The 19,302-nt window shown below is 36.2% G+C and overlaps 1 protein-coding gene across 4 annotated transcripts in view; it reads left to right on the top strand.

Annotated features, from left to right (window-relative positions):
• The window catches only part of CPSF6 (cleavage and polyadenylation specific factor 6), a 32,855-nt gene extending 22,856 nt beyond the window's left edge, over positions 1-9,999 (top strand). For all 4 annotated transcript variants that reach the window (XM_067313586.1, XM_067313596.1, XM_067313601.1 and 1 more), the window contains one exon: positions 5,463-9,999. The gene's annotated coding sequence lies outside the window, so the exon portion shown is untranslated. The remainder of the gene's footprint in view (positions 1-5,462) is intronic.
• Positions 10,000-19,302: the final 9,303 nt, after the last annotated feature.

Genomic DNA, 19,302 nt, shown 5'->3' with positions numbered 1-19,302 from the left:
TAAAAAATACGGTGATCTTCTGGTTTGTATGTTTCATTTTCACCAAGATGTATGTCACCATACATTTTTTTTGTTTTGTTCTTTACATTGCTTAATATTCATAAACTGATTTAACAATCTCAGTCATTTGATAAATAACAGCAGTGCTGAAAGGAGCTGCTCCCCATATCACTGTGTTTTACCAGATAACTTGGGTTTGCCTGTGTGCCTGCATCCCTTGAATGGCACCTATACCTCTTATTTCTGTGTGTACCTATAGTCGTAACTGTGAAACTGTATTGGCATATTTAAAAAAAAGTGTTACACATCTAGTTTAGAAGGGTTTTAAAAGTTCATTGTGAACATTTTTTGTGTACAGTGAAATTCAGTTTGTATTGTATTTACTTACATTTATAGAGATGGATTAAATTGGAATAAATTATTAAATGTGTTCTATAAAACTTTCTCTCAAAAAAAAAAAAATCAGATGTACCATAGCAGGTATTTACACTTCTGTTTGTACACTTTATTATTTAAAATTACATTGTCACAAGATTGTTGTGTGCCTTCACTTGAGTAAAGCTTTCATATACATTGAGAATACATTCTTCAAAATAACTGTAAACTGAATGTTTCCTTGAAACATCTTGCCTTTGCTAGTAGAAAGACTTACTGATGTTAAAAAAAAAAAAAAGACAAATGTCCAGCCTGTAGGAGTCAAAAAAAATCTGATAGAATCATATTTAGAAGCATTAATAGTAAAATGAATGTGTACAAACAGAATAGTAATATAACTTTATCAGAATGAGCCCTGACTTTTTTTAGGCAGCTTTTTTAGTTTAACTGATATTTCAGTGATGTATTTTAGCTGATACATTGTCCCAATCTTAATTTGTCTGAATTTCTATAACTACTGAATGTTAAGCTTTTCATTTTGTGTTTTTGTTATTGGGTCAATTGATTATTTTCTATTTAAAATGGATTTGGACTGAATTGCAAAGAAAAACTACACTAACATTGTAACAGCTGATATGTATGTAGACTTTGTATTCCGTATTTCATGGCTTTTCTCTGATTTTTCTGCTCTCAAACCACTGTAAGCAAAATCATGTAAAGTCAAATGTACTTCTGAGGCTCATACTCTTCTTCAAAATGTGCTTTCATCTATCCCTGAAATAGTTTTGAGCTTTGGAGTGGTTTAAGAACTGACACAGTGGCATTTTTTTGGTGTCAGGAGGGGAATGGTACTTGATAGTATTAATAACATTCATTATATTTTTGTCTGTATAAATAGGAACTGGCCTGTAACAGTGTATTAGCAACCACATAACCAGTAAGCGAAGTATGAAAATAAATTAGCCTTTTAAGAAACCTTGTAAATTAATAGGAAAAAGTCTATTTTGTAATTGTTTTAATAATAAGCTTCTAGTTAATAGCTGGATTTTAGGTGAATCATGGTGCATCGTTCAAGAACGAGGAGTATATAGCTGTCTGGAACTATTTCAGATCTCGTTATTATTAAGCTATTATGAACATTTTTTACCTAATGTCTCTCTTTTAAAATGTGTGTTTTTGAGGAAGCATTTCTGTGGGGCTGAAAAAAAATCACCACTTCTACAGAATGCAGCATATTATATTTATTTTTCCCCAAACTCTTATCAGAGTGTTTGGCACTTTTTTACTACATCTAGCACTCACCAGATGAGAAATGCTTTGTGCATCTGGTTCAGTATTTGAAACCCTCTGTAGAGGAGTGAAAAGATAAGCAGTGCCACTGTTTCATGTGCTTCTTAAGTCTTATTTTATGGCTACTTTGGTGCTTTATAGAAGCATGTTGTTTGTTGTTTGCTTCTTGTAAATGTTTAGTGACATCTCTCATTTTCTTGAGGGGTGATAGAATGATTTCAAAAACAAATGAACCAAAAGATCTTATGCTATTGCTTATTTTCAAATGTATAACTATGTAACTTACTACTTTTTTTCCATGAACACGTTGCTGTAGTTTTGTTGTCTTATGAGGTGTTTTAAGACACATCTGTATTTTTATATTCCCCACATCCTGTGCCTTTTTCCCTTTTTTTTGTGAAGCTGGTAGTTTGGACAAAATTGAGCTCTATAAAAGTTCCCCAAGAAACTTGTCTTCGAGGCTGTATAACATTTGAAACAACGAGAAGTTTCTAGCATGTATAAATGTTGGATTGATAGTGTTCTCCAAAGAATTTACAAATTCAGTTATTTTTTTTCCTTTTGCTCATTGTGGTTTGAGAACTAACATTTCTTATTTTTAAAAAAGAGAAATGAGAGCTCTTCATTTTATGTTTTCCTGTGGCGGCCTGATCTACCTTCTTGTGTCTTCCTCATATATTAATGTTAAAGATACTTACCTACCTCACAGCTTTTTAATTTGTGAACTAAAATCTAGTTTTTTTTCTGAACACACCTATGTGTTCATCAGTTACTTTCGGTGAATAGACAAGCTGGGATGATAGGAGAAGGCATATTATGAATGAAACTGTAGTTTGGGAATATACTTTTTTTTTCCCTGTATAAATTTTTGTGGTGTAGGAAATTGTTCTGTTCTGAATTATACGTTATAAGATTGAGCAAAGATATCAGGTAAGTACGGTAGTAATAGAAGAAAGGGAACAAATGGAAAGTGCTAGTGGTGAAAGAATAGTGGTTTGTAAATGAACAGAAACTGAGAATGTATCCTAACTTACATGTAGAAAGACAAATGCAGAGTCAGGCTTGGAACTGCTTCCTCTCACTGTGTTGTAGCTAAACCATCTTGTTATTTGGAGGTCTGTGACATTCTGGAACTTAGGTTGGGTTAAAAAGAACTTTGGCCATGAAGATGTAGGGTGGTTTTTTGTTTTTGTTTTTTTTTTTTTTGCTTTGTGTAAACTTTTTTTTATTTATAGAATAAAAAGAATTACGTAAGTCATTCTTAGGAGCGATTAGGATATAATGACAAATATGTGTCATTCATCTTGCTCAAGTGCGAATGTGTTGGGAGACTGAATACAATTCCTGAAAATATCAGATAAATTATTACGCTATTTTACCTAAACTTAAAGGACATGTGCACATGCAGCTTTAAATTATTGTAGAATTTTCAGACTTTGAAAGCTGTTTAAAGCTTTCATATGCATATTTGGATGATCAGAATTAAACAAAAGAAGTTAAGAGTTGCTACTGCAAGGTGCTTTAAATATCTCTCTCTCTCTCTTTCTCTGTGGGGTTTCTGTTGTAAGATTCTGTCTTCGAGTGTGAAAACCAGTGCTCAAGTTGCATCTTGCTTAAATATAAAAATGTTTGCTCACTTAAGTTAAAATTCTGGGATTTCATTTATGAAATGTTCTGGCATAAAATACTAAATTTTAAACTGCGAAAGAACTATTTAACAGATAAGTCTGAAATTTGGATTTTATTAGCAATGCTGAGAAACTGTTTGCTGTGTGTTGTTAAACTGTACAAATCTAACCTATGCTTGGGACAGATAGCTCAAATTAACTTTAGGCAGACAGAAAAGAGCTTTGCCAAGAAGCATTAACTAGAGCTTTAATGTTATTTCCCCCCCCCCTTTTTTTTAAGTTGTTTCTTAATTCAATATTCTACTTCCTTGTAGAATACTGAAAAGTGGTGAATATGAAGGTATAATCCATACGGTTTTATTTCTTCCTTTTGGAACTACATTAGTTTTCTCATTTTGCCAAACTACAGTGGCAGAATACTTGGAACCAAAACTTATACCACTTTGGGGGATTTTAACGGGTAACATTTTGGTAAAATGAAGGTTCAGTGTGATGCTGACCATCTGAAAATCCCTATATTGAAAAGCATTGATCCTCAGTGCAGTTTATCATGCATTCTTTAAAGTTCCTGTAGTTCCATAATTACCCTTACAAATCTAGCAAATTATTCCCAGGAACTGAAGCTTTCTTATGCTAGTATTATAAATCACATATATGGTGCTCTGGATCTGGTAACTGTTGCCATAGAAATAATAAAGATCCATGATTCTTGCCGCAGCAATTGTATTATGAGAGCAGCAAATTCTGACACACGGTCTCACAGCTGTCAGATACTACTTTGCGCCACTGAAAAACTGAGACTCTCCCCTGTCTGTCTGTGCTGACTTAGCTTGCAACTCTAAATACGTCCTTTTGTGAGCACAGCACCTCCTCACTTTGCTACTGAAAAGTTAAGTTTTAAAAGCACCTTGGGAGATTTTGGTCTTTTGGGAAGGAATTTCACCAAGAGCAGTTACTGGTCAATACATTCATCACTTGAGAGGAAAGTTTGTGAATGAGAAAAGAAATTCCAGTCACTGCTTCAAATTTGGATTAATTTATGCACACAATGTAGTATATAGAGCCTAAACTTCTTGGCTATACCTATTTTAATGTTGTTAATAATGGTCATTTTGAGGAAAGGAAGAAGAATGTCAGTTGTTCATACAAAAATTGATTACTTCGTTTCCAAACTGTTTTGAATCACTGTAATAGTAAAAGGATCTTTGACAGCTGTGTACTGGCGTATGTTCATGAAATTGCTCCTCTAAATGTCTGTTTTTCAAATGAACAGTTTAATGTGTTGGCTTTTTATATAATTTGATTTAAATTATTTTGAAATTATTGAATGTTGAAATTGTGAATTATTAATGAAATGAAGCTAACTAATTATGTTTTGTAATGGAATTCAACTGAAATACAGTGTATGGAATTATACCATCCCAAGTATTTTGTGAACTCTTAGAATAATTATCTTTGAATGGTGTGGTTCATAATTTGCCAAAATAGATGAGAGTAGGAAGTACGGTTTGGGGATTTTTCTAGGGAAAGTAGGTGAGAAAACCTGCAAATCTATATTGTACTATTTGAAAACTGGGTTCTTGTGACTAAAATTTGAGAGTGTACTTTTAGATGTGAAGCCCATACTGCTTGCCACTAGTCTGAAAATCTTTGAGTATTGGTATCAGATTCTGTGCACTTTCAAATGTTACTGAGCTGTAAGCCATCCACTTCATTTTATAATCAGTGCATTATTTAAATGTCAAATAAATCAGTTTAAAACTGTAAGTGGGCAGGCAAACATGTAAAGGAGAGATCTAGTTGTGGCAAAATTATCTTACGCGCTTTTTCATTTACTCTTGCAGAATGCATACTTTAGGAAATGTCCTTTATAAATGTTTCCATCAATCACAGAAACAGTAGCTATTTCTTCCTTTATAGTTCAATGCTTTAATTGTTAATTTTATATTCTTTCAACTTTGTTGTACAACAACATTAATTTTATTTTTAACTATTGTATTATAAAACAATTTCTCACACAAACAAGTAGCTACTGCTTCCAGGTATTTTGTGTTAGATTACATTATGGTGAAGTAGATGCACGACTTGTGTATGTATAGATAAGCCAACATTTTTCTGTGTATTATGGGGACTAGCAAAATCTACATCACAAATTTTGACACATTACAGCTGAAGGAAGAGGAACGGCGTGCAAGAGAAGAAACAGTCTTCAAGGAAAGATGCTTGTCCAGCAGTTTGCTTCATGTGATTGAACTGAGCCTGTAAGGATTCATGGATAAAATGAACAGGAATAGATCTGAATAAAGCAAATCTGCATACATGGTAACCAGTAGCTCTTTTACTTTTTTATGTTGCTTAACTGTTTTATTTGAGGGAAACCTGTGTGATTTAAACCTTATAGCTTTTGCAACTTTATTACTGGTTATATACATTTGGCAATTATAATGTGCAAGCAATTGGAAAAAGTCAAGTAAATGCTTGTTTTTATAGTAGTTTGTTCTTGTTAAAATGTTCATATGATAATGTCTGTACACAGCACCACTTTGATTACAGTAGATGTAGTGTTGTAATAAACTGTTTAATGGGGCTGATGTGTAAAGCTGTTCAAGTTATTTGATGTTTACACCTCAGGGAAAGTCTTATGTTCAGCAATATTTAAAGATAATGTTACAATGAAAACATTCATGCTGTCTTTAAAAACATTGCAATAGTTCTTGCATAATGCCTCAATCTAATCTTGCATTCAGTGAGTTAAACATACTAATGTTGCTCTCAGACATTCAATTTTGATATGAAAACAGGTGTGCGTAAAGTCTTTAATGCTATTTTGCTTTCTAGCAGTTTTTACCTAGGCGGCTTGTGAATTTGCTAAATTACATAAAACTGTAAGAACTGCAGTTCTTCGGTGCAAACTGTTTAGAGGAGAGGTGGTCCCAGGTTCGTGATTTTAACAAACTGAAAGTTGTATCTCTTGTACAACTTTGATCTTGATTGACACTACAGTTTATATTGACTTAAACTGTTTATATTGAGGGGTGGGAAGGTTAGCTTAAAAAAAAAAACTGCAGTTGTTTACAGTTTTATAGTAATAGTGCTTTGTGTGGGGGGGTTTGTTTGCCTTTTTTTTTTTTTTTCCCCCCTTCCCTCTCTTCCCCCTCCCCCAGGCCCTAGACAGTCTGTACATAGTTGTATATTAGAAATGTGACAGAAGAAACCAGTTGTTTCCATTTTTTTCAGAGTAATGGGTTTGGTATTTTCTTAACACTTTGGGGTTTATTCACACATACATTTAAGAGAGAAGGTACACTTGTGTGTCCTTGTTCAGTGATGGGCAATACTTTAATGTCTTAGCAAAAAGTGGCACTAATTAAATCTGTCAGATGAGGTTTTGTAAATTTACCTAAAAACAAGTTGTTGGAGCTTAGAATGGAAGTTAAATTCAAATTACAATAATTTATTTTAAATGCCATTAAGTGTGAAATACACTTGAATAGAATATTTGCATAGTTTGCGAAAACTGCTTCTGGCAGCCTTGCACAAAGGCTCCCTCCTAAAGTGTATTGTAAATCACTGTGTAACACATTTATTTTCAGAGTTTTCACTTATTCATATAGCTGTGCTAAATGTTTTGAGTTAAGTTTCAAGACCTCAGATGGCTTTAAGAGGCAACTCTAGGGCAGCTCTTGATTTCTTTTCTTACTGACTTTGAAGATTTTACAGTTGTCCTAAAATATGTTACCCTGTTCAGAAAAGCACTTCAATCCATTTGGTTTTCCAAAGCATTTAGAGCATATGCTTAAATGCCGTAGAGTTTAAGGAAAGTAAACATATGCTTTAAATATTTTACTTGCATAAGCAAATGATTTTATGCTTTACTGAGTTGGGACCAGTAGCCTGTGCAACTGCAAAAGTTTTGCCTAAGTCTGAAATGCTCTAATATTTTTGTCATCTATCGTTCAGCCCAATTTCCTGCAGACAGGCTGATACTGTTGGACTTGGCTACCAGCTTCAGACCCCCCCCCCAACACTTTTTTTTTTTCTTAAATTGTGTACCTCAAGTTCTCATGCATGGGATCACTGGTGTTTATTGAACTATTTACTACTGAGAAAATATTTGAAATGTTTGTTTAATCCTGTTTAAAAAATGAAAACTGCCTTTTAAAATTTTGTAAACTGAAAGTTGTATCAAAGAAGTCATGACTAATTTCCTGCTTTTTGTGAATAGGTGTTGGTTACAAACAGTACTGTTGTAATTTTTTTTACTTAAAAACATTGTTCACTGCTGCCTGTAATAAGTTTAAGGGAAGAAAAACCTGCCTATAGCTGTTACATGGGGAATAGCTAATACTGAAGGGGCAGCAGGTAAGTATTACTCCACTGCATAGACAAATCTTAAAATAAAAAAATAAATTTAAAAGCATTTTATGCAGGAACTGATATTTTACTAAACATTGAAGTAGATTAAGGAGACTGTTGCTGTTTTACATAGGGTGTAATTTCTCCTTCATATACAGATTTCCATTGCTGGCAATGGAAATAGCAGGGAGAATGCAGCATAAGTTAAACTGAGAGATCGGTGTGGCTTGAGAGGTGAGGTCCCAGTATGAAGCCCCTTATTTCTGCCTGTTTTCTGGAGATTTAGTTTGAACTGATGGATGTATTGTCTTGGTGATTTAAATAATTCTCTCTTTATTGTGAGTTTCATTTGTTAGATTTTTTTAAAGAAACAAAAAAATATGTACAGAAACAATCCAAAGACCCTGATAGACACCAAAAAGGAATATGTCTAATACACATGATGTGTAACTGGATCTGTAATAGAATTTTTACCAGGTTTTGGTTTATTAGATGTTACTGACAATTTCCTGCGCGCTGTCAGGAAGTAGCAGTTTGTTAATTTACTGACTGGTGCCGATGCCTTGATGGCTCCTGCTGTGGTCTTTTATATCCAGTTGTATTTCATCTCCTGCTGATTAAAGGACAACACAGTCAATGAGGAAAAATTTGATTTTTCTTTTAAATATTGTGGGTTGTTTTGTTTTGGTTTTTTTTGCCTTTACGAGTGATGTTGAAAATAGTAGTATAAGGCTATGTCCTTCATCTTTTCTTGAAAGACAAAACCAAGAAGTAGTGATTTGGGGGGAGGGATTGGTACTTGAGCAACAAAAGTTGTTTTACAGTAGGGTAAGAAAAAGTAGGGTTGCTTTAAAAAAAGAATAAATGTATTGTTTTCAAAAAAGAAGTAAAGTTTCTTCTGGAATAAATATTTTGACAGGTCAAAAACACTTCTTCAAAAGAAGAACAAAAAATTTTGGAAGATGTGCGTTCCCCCCCCCCCCCCAATCCTTTCGTTCCTTTCTGCTTTCTGTGCCAATAATTTAAGTTCTGATTGCATTATGAAAAATATGTTTGTCAGAACTTCTTCAAATTTATTTAGAACGTGACTTAAGAGTTTGGATAGCTCTTCCATTTTCTGTGTTAACAAGATACCTTATTAAATTAAGGTGTTAGGTTGTTGGGGGGTTTTTAGGAGTGGATGTTCTCTATTTTTGTTTCTTTTAGACTGGTGAGGCTTAGTTATTCTATTGTTTTTTTTATCTGATTGTTTAGTTGCATACCCAAATCCTTGTAAATGTTTTCCCTAGTTGTACGTGGATAATTGCAAATTTAAAGTTGTATATACTTGTCATATGTATTCCTAGAAAAAATACATGACATTCTTTATAGAAATACTTAATTCCTGATTTCATTTTCTTATCCATTTGCTTTCTGTACAGATTGAACAGACTTTTTTCCTAATTTTATTTATAGATTTTTTTTATGTAGCCTCTTAAAGTTACCACTGGTTCCTGTGTAGACTGAGATACAACCTTAAATTTCCTAGCTTAATGCTTAAGATGCTGTTTGGCATGTAGTTTCAAATATAAGACGTGCATGTTTAAGACTGATACACTTCAGAAATCCAAGACACTAAATTCTTCTGCACTGAAATATTAACCCCACCGTATCTCAAGAGGGAAAGGGCAGATCAGTGTGCATATTCTTAAAGCAGATTGAATTCTTTCCAAAACAAGTGTTTTGACTTTGAGAAGAAGCAATGTGGATTTTTTAAAGGATTTAAATTACTTTGGTAATTGATTGCGTAGATCTTAAACAAAATGGTCGCAGCATGCTAATTAGTTATGAAGTTTCTGCAGAAGTTTTGTATCTTGCAACTTTACACTATATTGCCTTGCAGTTAATATTGCAGATAGGCTTAGGTTTGGGGTGTATGGTTTTGGCTTTTTTGCCCCCCTTTTTTTAATTAAGATGATCTGACATACTATGTACTTTCAGATTAATTTTAGCTTTAGGGGATGAATTGTTAAAGAGTAATTTGGAGCATAAAAGTTCTTTAATTTGATGTTCTCGTGGGATTTTTTCCATGTTGGACAAAATGTGATAAAGCATCTCCTTCTATTTGGGTATTATGCACTTGTTAGTACTTTAATCCTTTCTAATGCCCCAGTTATTCCAGTGGATATTAGGTTCTGGTGTGACCTGTGTCTCTGCTTAAATGTTTTAAAGCTTCTTTTGAAATACACTAGTTCTATTGAAGTATCTTGAAAATAGTAAACTGTATACATTTGATCCCAATGAAACGGAGCATTTCAGTTGTAAAAATTCCCATCCAATCATACAATGTAATAAATGTGATTTTACATGATTCAGCACTAACATTTTTGAATATATTCAATTAATATACCTTGGTGGCCTGACCCTCTTGTATACTGTATTTTGTAATAGAAAATATTTTAAACTGTGCATATTATTATTGCATTATGAAACAGACATTCTTGTGATCTTCAAAAATAAGAAACTGAGGAATGTGCTTTTATAAATACAAGTGAGTGCAAATTCACTTTCCTTACTAGTGCAGGTGTCCTTTTCTTAAAACAAACAAACAAACAAAAAACCCTAAACAAAAAAAAATCAAGTGTTTTAGAAGTGAAATACATTCCTATTTGGTAAATCTTAACATTTTTATGAAGATTACTAACACTGCTAACTTTTTAAACATAAAGGCTGTGTTATCTTCCTGTACCATTGCATTTCCTGGTTCCCATTTTGTGCAAAGATATATGAGTAAACTGTTCAAAAAATGGCTTTGAAATTGGCATTGGGCTGGTCGAAGTTGGAATGCAGAATTGTGATGCAAAATATAAAGAAACGGATGTTTGTCAGGATGCCTGACTCCAAAGGATTTTATATATAGTAAGCAGTTTTCTGATACCAGCAGGCCAAAGAGTCTGTTGAATACTTGAGTCTCTGGAAACCCGTATTTCTCAACAAGGTAAGATGGTATCCTAGCAAATGTGCATTTTAATGCATTTTCAGTGGAGGTACTTAGTCTATAAGGTTAGGGATAGTTCCATTTTTTTCTTGATGTTATACTTGAAAGACTGCATTAACTTTTAGTTTTCATTATTTTCTTCTTTTCAGCCTTTAGGAGACTGTTAAGCAATTTGCTGTCCAACTTTTTTGTTGGTCTTAAACTGCAATAGTAGTTTACCTTGTACTGAAGAAATAAAACCCATTTTTATAAATAAATAACTTTGTCTGTCTTCATTTCAGCTTGTCTGCTATCATTGCAGTGCTCACTATGTCAGATTCTTTTCAAATATTCAGACATTAAAACTTAGACTGTGAATGCAGTTATGGCTAGATTCTGTGCTATAATTATTTCTAAATCTAGAAATGATTTTTGTTTATATCAGCTGTTGTCCTTCTGATCTGGTTTCTAAAGTGGTAAAACACTTTTTGCAGAGCTTTGAGTTAATGAGAAGTGCACACATTGTAGGCTACATATATATTTTTTAAAGCCAACTGGGGTATTTTTGTCTGTAATATTTTTTTCTTTGAAATACAGTGACCCGTATGTAATGTATCACTGTGAAGAAAAAACAGCAAAAGCAAGCTGTGTAAAATAGTTGCACTCCTTTAAAATCATATTTTGAGAATCAAACATTAGCGTAAATGCTACCTGAAGTACTTTGGAGCTGTGGGCTTGTGTAGCATGGGTTAAAAGAGTGATAACAAAACTTTTTTTTTTTTTTTTAATCTGGCTTCCTTATAGTTGACCAAATCTGGCCAATGTTAGTCATTACGAAGTGCATGTCTTTGTTAAACACAGCAGTGGTTAAAGCAAGCTTCTTTTTGTCAAAAGATCAGCTGTATGCCACGGTGAACTGTTGTCAGTTCATCTCATGCAGAGAGTTAGTCTGGTACCAGTGGAATAACCTGTAATGCTTTAAAACTAATCGTGGCAGTGTGGTTTAACAGGGCCATTGTTTTACTCCTCTACTGCTAAATCACTGTGTATATATAAAATACACATATAATGTTAAATACAGAAAGCTATTAGCATTATACTGTGCCATTCGAATGGTGAGCTTACTCTTCATAATATTTGTTGATGAAGTTGATTTACTGTGTAACAATAAAAATGATATGTGTTGTACTATATTAAACTATTGGTATCATTTTGCAGTGTTAGCATCTCCAACTTAGGTCTGTGGCAAGCCTCCAGCATTCTGCAATGGTAGGATTATGTGAGAACTCTGATTTTCATTTGGAAAAAATATCATTTTTCTAGTCCCCTTAGCTTCAGAAAGAAGTCTGATGTGCAACCTGATTAGCTTGAAAATCAGAATCGTCATGATTTTATTTAAATATGATTTTTGAGTGAATGAAGCTGGGCGATTCTGTAGGTCCATGAAGAGGAAACAAACACTCATTAGAAAATGAATCTGAATTTCTTTGCCTACTGCTCTAAATCTGTAATAGTTAAAATAATATTTAGGACTCTAAAGGGCTCAAACTTCAATTGTTTAAAGTAGCAAGCAACAAGATACGAAAACTAAGTTGGCCACAGATTATTTACTGCACCAGGTATGCCCGAACTTCAGGTAACCTGGGTTCTTAACTAGATTAACCTGGATTTTGGCCCTGGTTTCAGTATCAACATGGAGGTTCTGACATGGTTTGAGCTGAGGTAGGTGGAGTTCTCTGCTGGGGCTCCAGGCTTTGCTCTGGGTTGAGAGCACAGGTGAAAATCACTGCTAATCTTTCTGGGTTTTTTTTGTTTTTAATTTTAAAGTACCTTATTGCAATTTTCCTCTAGATTAGGATGTTCAGCAGTTCCCATTACTGAATGGGAGAGAATCGTAGAGTATCCTGTCCCCAAAAGCACAGGCTGTATAGCCTATGATAAACACAGTGAGGATTCAGTAGCACATGGACAAATTCTTTGTGGAAGCATTCATACAGAGATTGATTAACCAGGATGCCAGATCCTCAAGATCTGTCTTGAATCAGTATCAGGAGAAGGAGGAAGGTAAGCACTCTGAGTAAGTTTTTTCCTTCCGCATACTGGGAAAATATCACCCGTTGAGTAGAGGCAGGGAAATAATTTGATGAAATTTCCCAAGGAAGAATGTTTCAACTTGGGCAAAAGAATAGTTTCATTAAAACCTCTTACAAGAAAGAATTCTAAAATCGGAAGAGAATTTTTGTTTAAAACCACAGAGACTTCCTTCCTCCCACGTGCCTGCTGTTCAGCTAGTCTGCCAGACTGAAGCTCGCGTTTCTGAACAAGGTCCTGTGGCAGGGAGTGGAAACTTGCAATCTCTTATTCCAAAACTTGGTCTGAATTCCAGCTGTCGGCTGTGCTGTGGACAACACAGGTTGCAGAACTGGGTATTGTTTGGGGGCAGGGGATGTTTTCCATCTTACAGAAACTTAAGGAGAAAAAACATTTTACTCTGGAACAACAAATGCTAACTTGGTATATTTTAGGAAAACTTTCCTGCTCATCCATACTTCCAAGAACCTTGCCTCCAGCCATTTTCAGAGTCTCTTGTCTGCAGTTGCTGCAGATTGAAAGGTCAGAGCCTCAGCTGAGCTGAAGGGAGAGAATCCAGGCTTCAGCAGAAGATTATTTTCCTGGCTTCTTCCTCCCTCTACTCTCTAGCAATCCAGAAAGTGGTGCAGATGCCTCATGTCTGCCACCTCTTGCTGCAGGCAGGTCAGCTTCAGAAGAGAGAGCTAACTCCTCCTGTCTATCCTATGCTCCAGGAGGAAAACTTTAAAAAAAGAAAGGCGACAAAAACTCTGAGTGCAGCCGTAATGTCTGGGTAACACCACTGCATGGCCCTGACTTAATATCGACTGGCAGGCTTGGGGGAAAGAGAGGGCAGGAGGGGTGGGATATTCCTGAGGTTTAGCAAGGGGGGGCCTGAAGTAGCCACTTCTGTGAGCTGTGGGTTCTTAAAACCAGCTGCAATTAAAGACTGCAGGATGAAGCAGCTCTGTTGCGGGTTTTGCAGCACAGATAGCAGAACAGCAAAGTCCCCAAGGTATCTTTATGCAAAGAGAAAGTCTTCCCTTCTGCTGCTGAACCACTTCTGACCCAGCTTCAGTGAATGCACTAGTGAACTTTCTCCTCTTGCAGAGCCACCATCTTGCCTCATTTCCTGTCAATAGAGGAGCATTAGTGATCTGGGAAAGGCTTTATTTTTGAACTGTGTGCAAGTGAAAGAGATGTAAGCATCTACTGGAAAGCAAAACTTGCATAAGTAGTTGTAAGTGTCCTTTTTGTCCCCTGTTGTATTTGGGGAGGGAGGAGATCCTCAGACTCAGAATATTAGTGTTCTGTACCTTCTCATTAACCCCTGGTTCATCCTTGAAACTTTCTCCTTTTCATTTCAGGTAATATTGCAGCTGGTCCAGGGGAGATGAGTTGCAAAAGAGAGGAAGAGCAGAATGCAAATCAAGTTCTAAAATCAACAAAGCAAAGTCAGTATATAGCTGTGAAAGATAAGTTTGTTCAGTGCAGACTGTGTAAAAGGAAGATGCAGCTTGTAGCAGACGTGTAGCTTACAATTACACCAAGACATCTTTTATACAAACACTATTACAGGAACATCAGCAATGCGGGCACACTTGTGGAGTCTTTGCCCCCGCTTTATCGTGAAATACTAGGCTATGACAAATTATGACATGCTAGGAAAGGAAGCACTGCTTTAATCGTTGTGGACCCAGAACCTATGTTTTGCATTGGCAATTAGCTGAGTCCTTATGAAAGCTTGTTAGCATCATGCTTTCAGAAATAAGATTCAACAAGATGTTTGCCAAGTTAACTTCTGTGCATTTTTACAAGGATAGCCACCTGGTAGCATAGTTTATTTTTTGTAGAGATGTAGTCTGCACGCTTTTAACACATCTGACAGCAGGGTTGAAGTAGTTAAAGGATAGTAAGTTTACTTGATCTGTTGGATGTATCTTGGCTTACAACACATAATGAAGAATTAATCTTAAAGAGTTGATGCTCATTAATGTTCTACAAGTTGCAGTTGTTCAGAGTGCTGCTGCTTAAGGGAGTTTGCCATGTAAGAGATGGATGGCCTTTAAATGGAACTGCAAAAAAAAGAAAGTTGCATTATATTTTTATCATTTTTTTTTTCTTAGAGGATCCATTACTAAAAAGCAATGGCTTTTGAAAAATTTGAGTAAATGGTTGGAGGTGGAGATACAAGAAATTTGATTCACATCCAAGAAAAATAACTTGTTGGGAAATGTGCAAGAGAGCAACACTAGAAAAACAACAGAGAAAGAGGCCAAAGTGAGAGCAAGGTCAGAATATATTTCCTTTTGTAGGTGGGAGGTGGAAGGAGGGCTTTTGTGAAAGAGGCAAAAGTGGTGTGATACATGGCAGCCTGTGGAAGGAAGTTTATTTTCAATGGTGTGCTGCTGTCAGCCAGACAAGGGAGAAAGAAGGACTGGGGCTAAAAGGACCAGATGAAATTTTAGCTGGTCAAAGTTTGAGCTGGAATTGAGCCAGAGAGGAGACTCTCCCCTTCTCCTGGCCACATAACATAATATGTTTCACATCACGGAAAACAGTGGAGATGCCAGTCCGTGCTTTTAAGGCTAAAACAAATTAAGGTATGTGGAGCTGAAGGAACTGGTAAAAAGTTTTCTGCCTTTTTTCTGCTTACCACCCCCCCCCCCAAAAAAAAAAAAAAAACTCCTGGGAGGGTGTATAAGCAGTTACAGAGTGTGGGTTTTTTGTTTGTTTGTTGAAATATAGGTCTTTCCTTTGTGGGTAGAAGACAGCTATCCATTTTTAATTATCTGGTTCTGCTTATTCATCCCTTCTGAACAATTTATGGAAAACCATATTAGTACTCTGCTTCCTATCAGACTGCATTAACTCTAAGTCTTATAAACCTTCTGCCAGCTGTGTAAGTAGGAAATGGAAACAGAAAACCATTGGAAGAGTGAATGTCTTCCCAGAGTTTGTCCATTTTGCAGATTGCAGAAATGACCCGGTGCAAACAACAAGTGGTTTTTTTAAAAAAAATATATATATATATATATATATATATATATGTTGCTGAACATGTTTTCTGAAACACTTGAATCTACTTGGCCCTAGTACTCATCGACTAGGTTTCATCTTTCTGTCCTATGTATTTGTAGTGACTTTAGGCCCCGAGTTGTTCTGTCACACAAAGAAGAACACGTTCAAAGTGTTGGGAAGGCTCGGAAGTGCTCTGAAAGTCTCCTCCTGCCATCTAGTGGTCTGAAAAAAACCTCTCTTTATTGCTTCATAATCTTAAGAACTGAAAGATTCTTCAGCTTCTGTTTGCCTGTGGGTTGTCGCATGTCCCCTCTTTAGTGCATATAGCTTTTGAGATTTAGGTAAAAAGGAAGCCTGTAAAAGTAGTTCTTAGGGGTTGGGCATTTTTGTTTTAAAGCCTGTATTTCAAATATGTGTTTTCTGGGAAAGAATATGTGGAGAATTGATCTGTTAAAAACAGAATTGCAAGAGACTGAAAGCTGAATAGTTTAGAGGAAAAGATTTAGATTTAATCAGCCCATCTAAAAATATTTCTTCTAGCACCTGTTTGACTAATGAGGCTTTGGATAAATGAGTACAATTGTATGTCTGAGATCCTTGTTTGCCTAAATTGTGATGTCCGTCCATTAGTCACTTATCCCTTATATCCCTCTCCTTAAGAGTTATATGAGCTATGCAGCAAAATTAGATTTGGTAATCCCCAGCTGCCCTAGATTTAAGAAGATGGCAGTCGCTTCTTCCCCTTCTTCCACTAAATACTTTTTTCGTTGTTCTGACACCTCATTAAAAAGTTTGTTTCTTACCTTATTTTTTCTGTATTATTTTGAATGCCCTTGAGTGCACTATTGTTAAATTCCTGCATATGCTTTCCTATATAGTACACTTAAATGTGAAGTGAAAAATATTTTAATACTCAGAAGCATTCCATTGATACAGAAAACACTGAAAGATAATATCCATGTAGGAGGAGAAAATGTTGGCTGTAGTTGCTCTGACAAACGCTTTTCTGAAAAGTAGCAGAGGATGGGTGGGTTTCCATGTGGAACAGGCGGTGTTTGCCTTGGAAAGAGCCGGGAGGTGCAGCCGTGGTTCTACAGACTTTGCTGTATTTCAGAACTGATGCTTAAAACTCCCTGGCGTCCCCTTCCCCCGTTTAGCCATCTACTCATTTTTGATGGACAGACAGCTGCCTTCACCCTTCACAATCTGCAGACTGTGCTTCACTTCAAAATATGTGGCCCTACCTGGGTATGTTACAATGGTGCACTGCTGAGAGGGGACTCGAACAGAGACCATTCATCCCAAACAGAATCCTTATTCATGGATTAGGCTGTAAGGGACTTGGGCTCCAACCTCAAAAAGTTAATTGGAGCCTATACATAATTAAAACTGCATTCTCACTTTCCTAAATCATTTAGCCTGGAATCTTTACAACATGGTTTGCAGCTCCCATTTTCTTAAAGACCCATAGTAACAAAAATGTTGAACAAATTAGAACAGCCAACTGAGTGTTATAGAAGAAACTGCTGGAAATAACGTCTGAATTGTGTTGTGGATGTTTTTTAATATACTGTATAAAGCACTTTGAATGAAAAGGGCCAGAGAAGGTCAATGTTTTATTAGCAGCTATAAAAAATGATGGGAATGATTAACTCTACCATTTCTCTCTACAAGAAAACCTGTGTTTTGAGCTTCTCTGTTTTAGTATAAATTCTCCCTAATGGTCAAAACTATCTACTGGCTGGCTTCCATCTCAGCTGGAGTCCTGTAAAATGTTCTCACTTTTTATTTCCGCAGCAGTAACAGTATGATACTTCAGAAACATAAAAATTTTCTATCATGTGGGATCCCTGCTGTGACCTCCCAATTTTAACAATTATCCCCTATATTCCATTCAGTTATTTTGAAAAAAAAAAAGTAATTTTATGCCTTTTACTCAAAAGGAATTTAGAAATAAAACCCTTACCTCTGCATTGTCACTTCCTTCAGCATTCTTTTGCTTATAATTACAGCAATAACCAGTGTGGATTATTAACTATGAGGGGCTTGGGTGCATTTTTGAGGAACAGGGTAGGGTTTATATAAATTCAGCTCTTTATTTAGAATAGAAAACTGGCAAGTTACCAAAAACAAAAAGCTTTACCACCTAATTAAATTAATAGTCTGTTAAAACCAGCAGGGGCTGGCAGGAGAGGTGATAGTATAGTGTTCATTCCTGGAGCTAGGTTCGTGCTACCTCCTGCTGTGCCTGTTTCTTGGAGCAGGAGGCCTCTTCCCCCACTTATTCAGTTCTTTCTAGGATACTGTAAGAAGTTTGAGGAAATACTTAAATGAATCTCATGCAAGATTAACACCTCTGAGATTATATGTAGTCCCCTTATGAAGATGAAAATGTGGCTACCTCTTTTTAACTTCAAAAATTTAGCAAATATACAACCACAATTCTGGAATTAAGTCTTCAGTTTACCTAATCTATGTTAGAAAGCCTAGTCATACAGTTTTGCGCAAAGTCTTGAGTTGGAAGTTGTTCTTTATTTATCAAACAGGTCATGCCTGTGTGCATTTGTATCTGAGGGAGTTTTAAAATGTAAGGAAGACAGTCAGATGAAGAGTGTCCCAGCTCTTGGTGTCATGTAGTACAGTCAATGTGCAACAAATAATTTCCAGTTTCTCATATTTCCCCATTCATATCAGTAATTATGTCTTGTATTATTCCTGTCTCAGGATACGACCTGCAGATTTCCAGATTATCCTGGTTTGCGGCAAACAAAAAGTAAAGTTTGTTAGCTGAAGAAAACCAGTCCCAGATTTGTACACGCAGCTTGTAAGCCTTATCACTTTGGATGCATTGCTGACACCAGGAACCAGCCATGGCTGTGACCATATGTAGCCACATACCCATTAGTGTGGTTGGAGCATGTTGTTCTGTGCCCCGGTGGTTCTGGCTCAGGAGCCAGCAGGCACAGTGCTTCACAATGAATGCAGAGTACCAGGGTAGCTAGATGCTTTGAGCTGCACAACCAGGACACTTTTTTGAGTATGAAAACTCAGCAGGAGTTTTAAAACTATGGCAGAAGTAGCCAACTTTCTGATCTTTCATGGGTCATTTCTTTTAAGACCACCACATACTTCACCTAAACTGCCTGCTTGGGTGGAGGTTGTGCTTAGCAGTTGCCTAGTGGTGGCAGGCTGTGTTCATTAGCCCCCAAAATAGGTTGGCAGAAGCAGGCTCCAGGAGCCCTTTTCTTTGGGGTTCTCCCAGCCTCACCGGGCACTAACACCATCTACCACACTGCGTGGTGCTGCTCAGCCCTTCCTTCCACTACAGGTAGGAACCTGGGTAACAGTCTCGCTTAAAGAACCCCATCTACTTCCAGGCCTTTCCATGCCATCTTGTGCAGATTTTTTCATTCTGCTGTTGTTCCTATAGAGATCAGGTTTTCTGCCCTGTAGCTGACCCTGTACCACTACTTCCTTGTGACCCTGAAAGCAGCTGCTTTGAAGACTGCCACTTTTGACACGATTTCCTTTATTCCCACATGTGTTCAGTGCCATTTTCTCTAGTTCTGCCACTTTTTTTTTTTCCTTAAATGTGGTTCCGTGCTG

Source organism: Apteryx mantelli, chromosome 1 (genome assembly GCF_036417845.1).
Source record: "Apteryx mantelli isolate bAptMan1 chromosome 1, bAptMan1.hap1, whole genome shotgun sequence".
Lineage (NCBI taxonomy): Eukaryota > Metazoa > Chordata > Aves > Apterygiformes > Apterygidae > Apteryx > Apteryx mantelli.
This window is presented reverse-complemented; position numbering and strand designations above follow the sequence as displayed.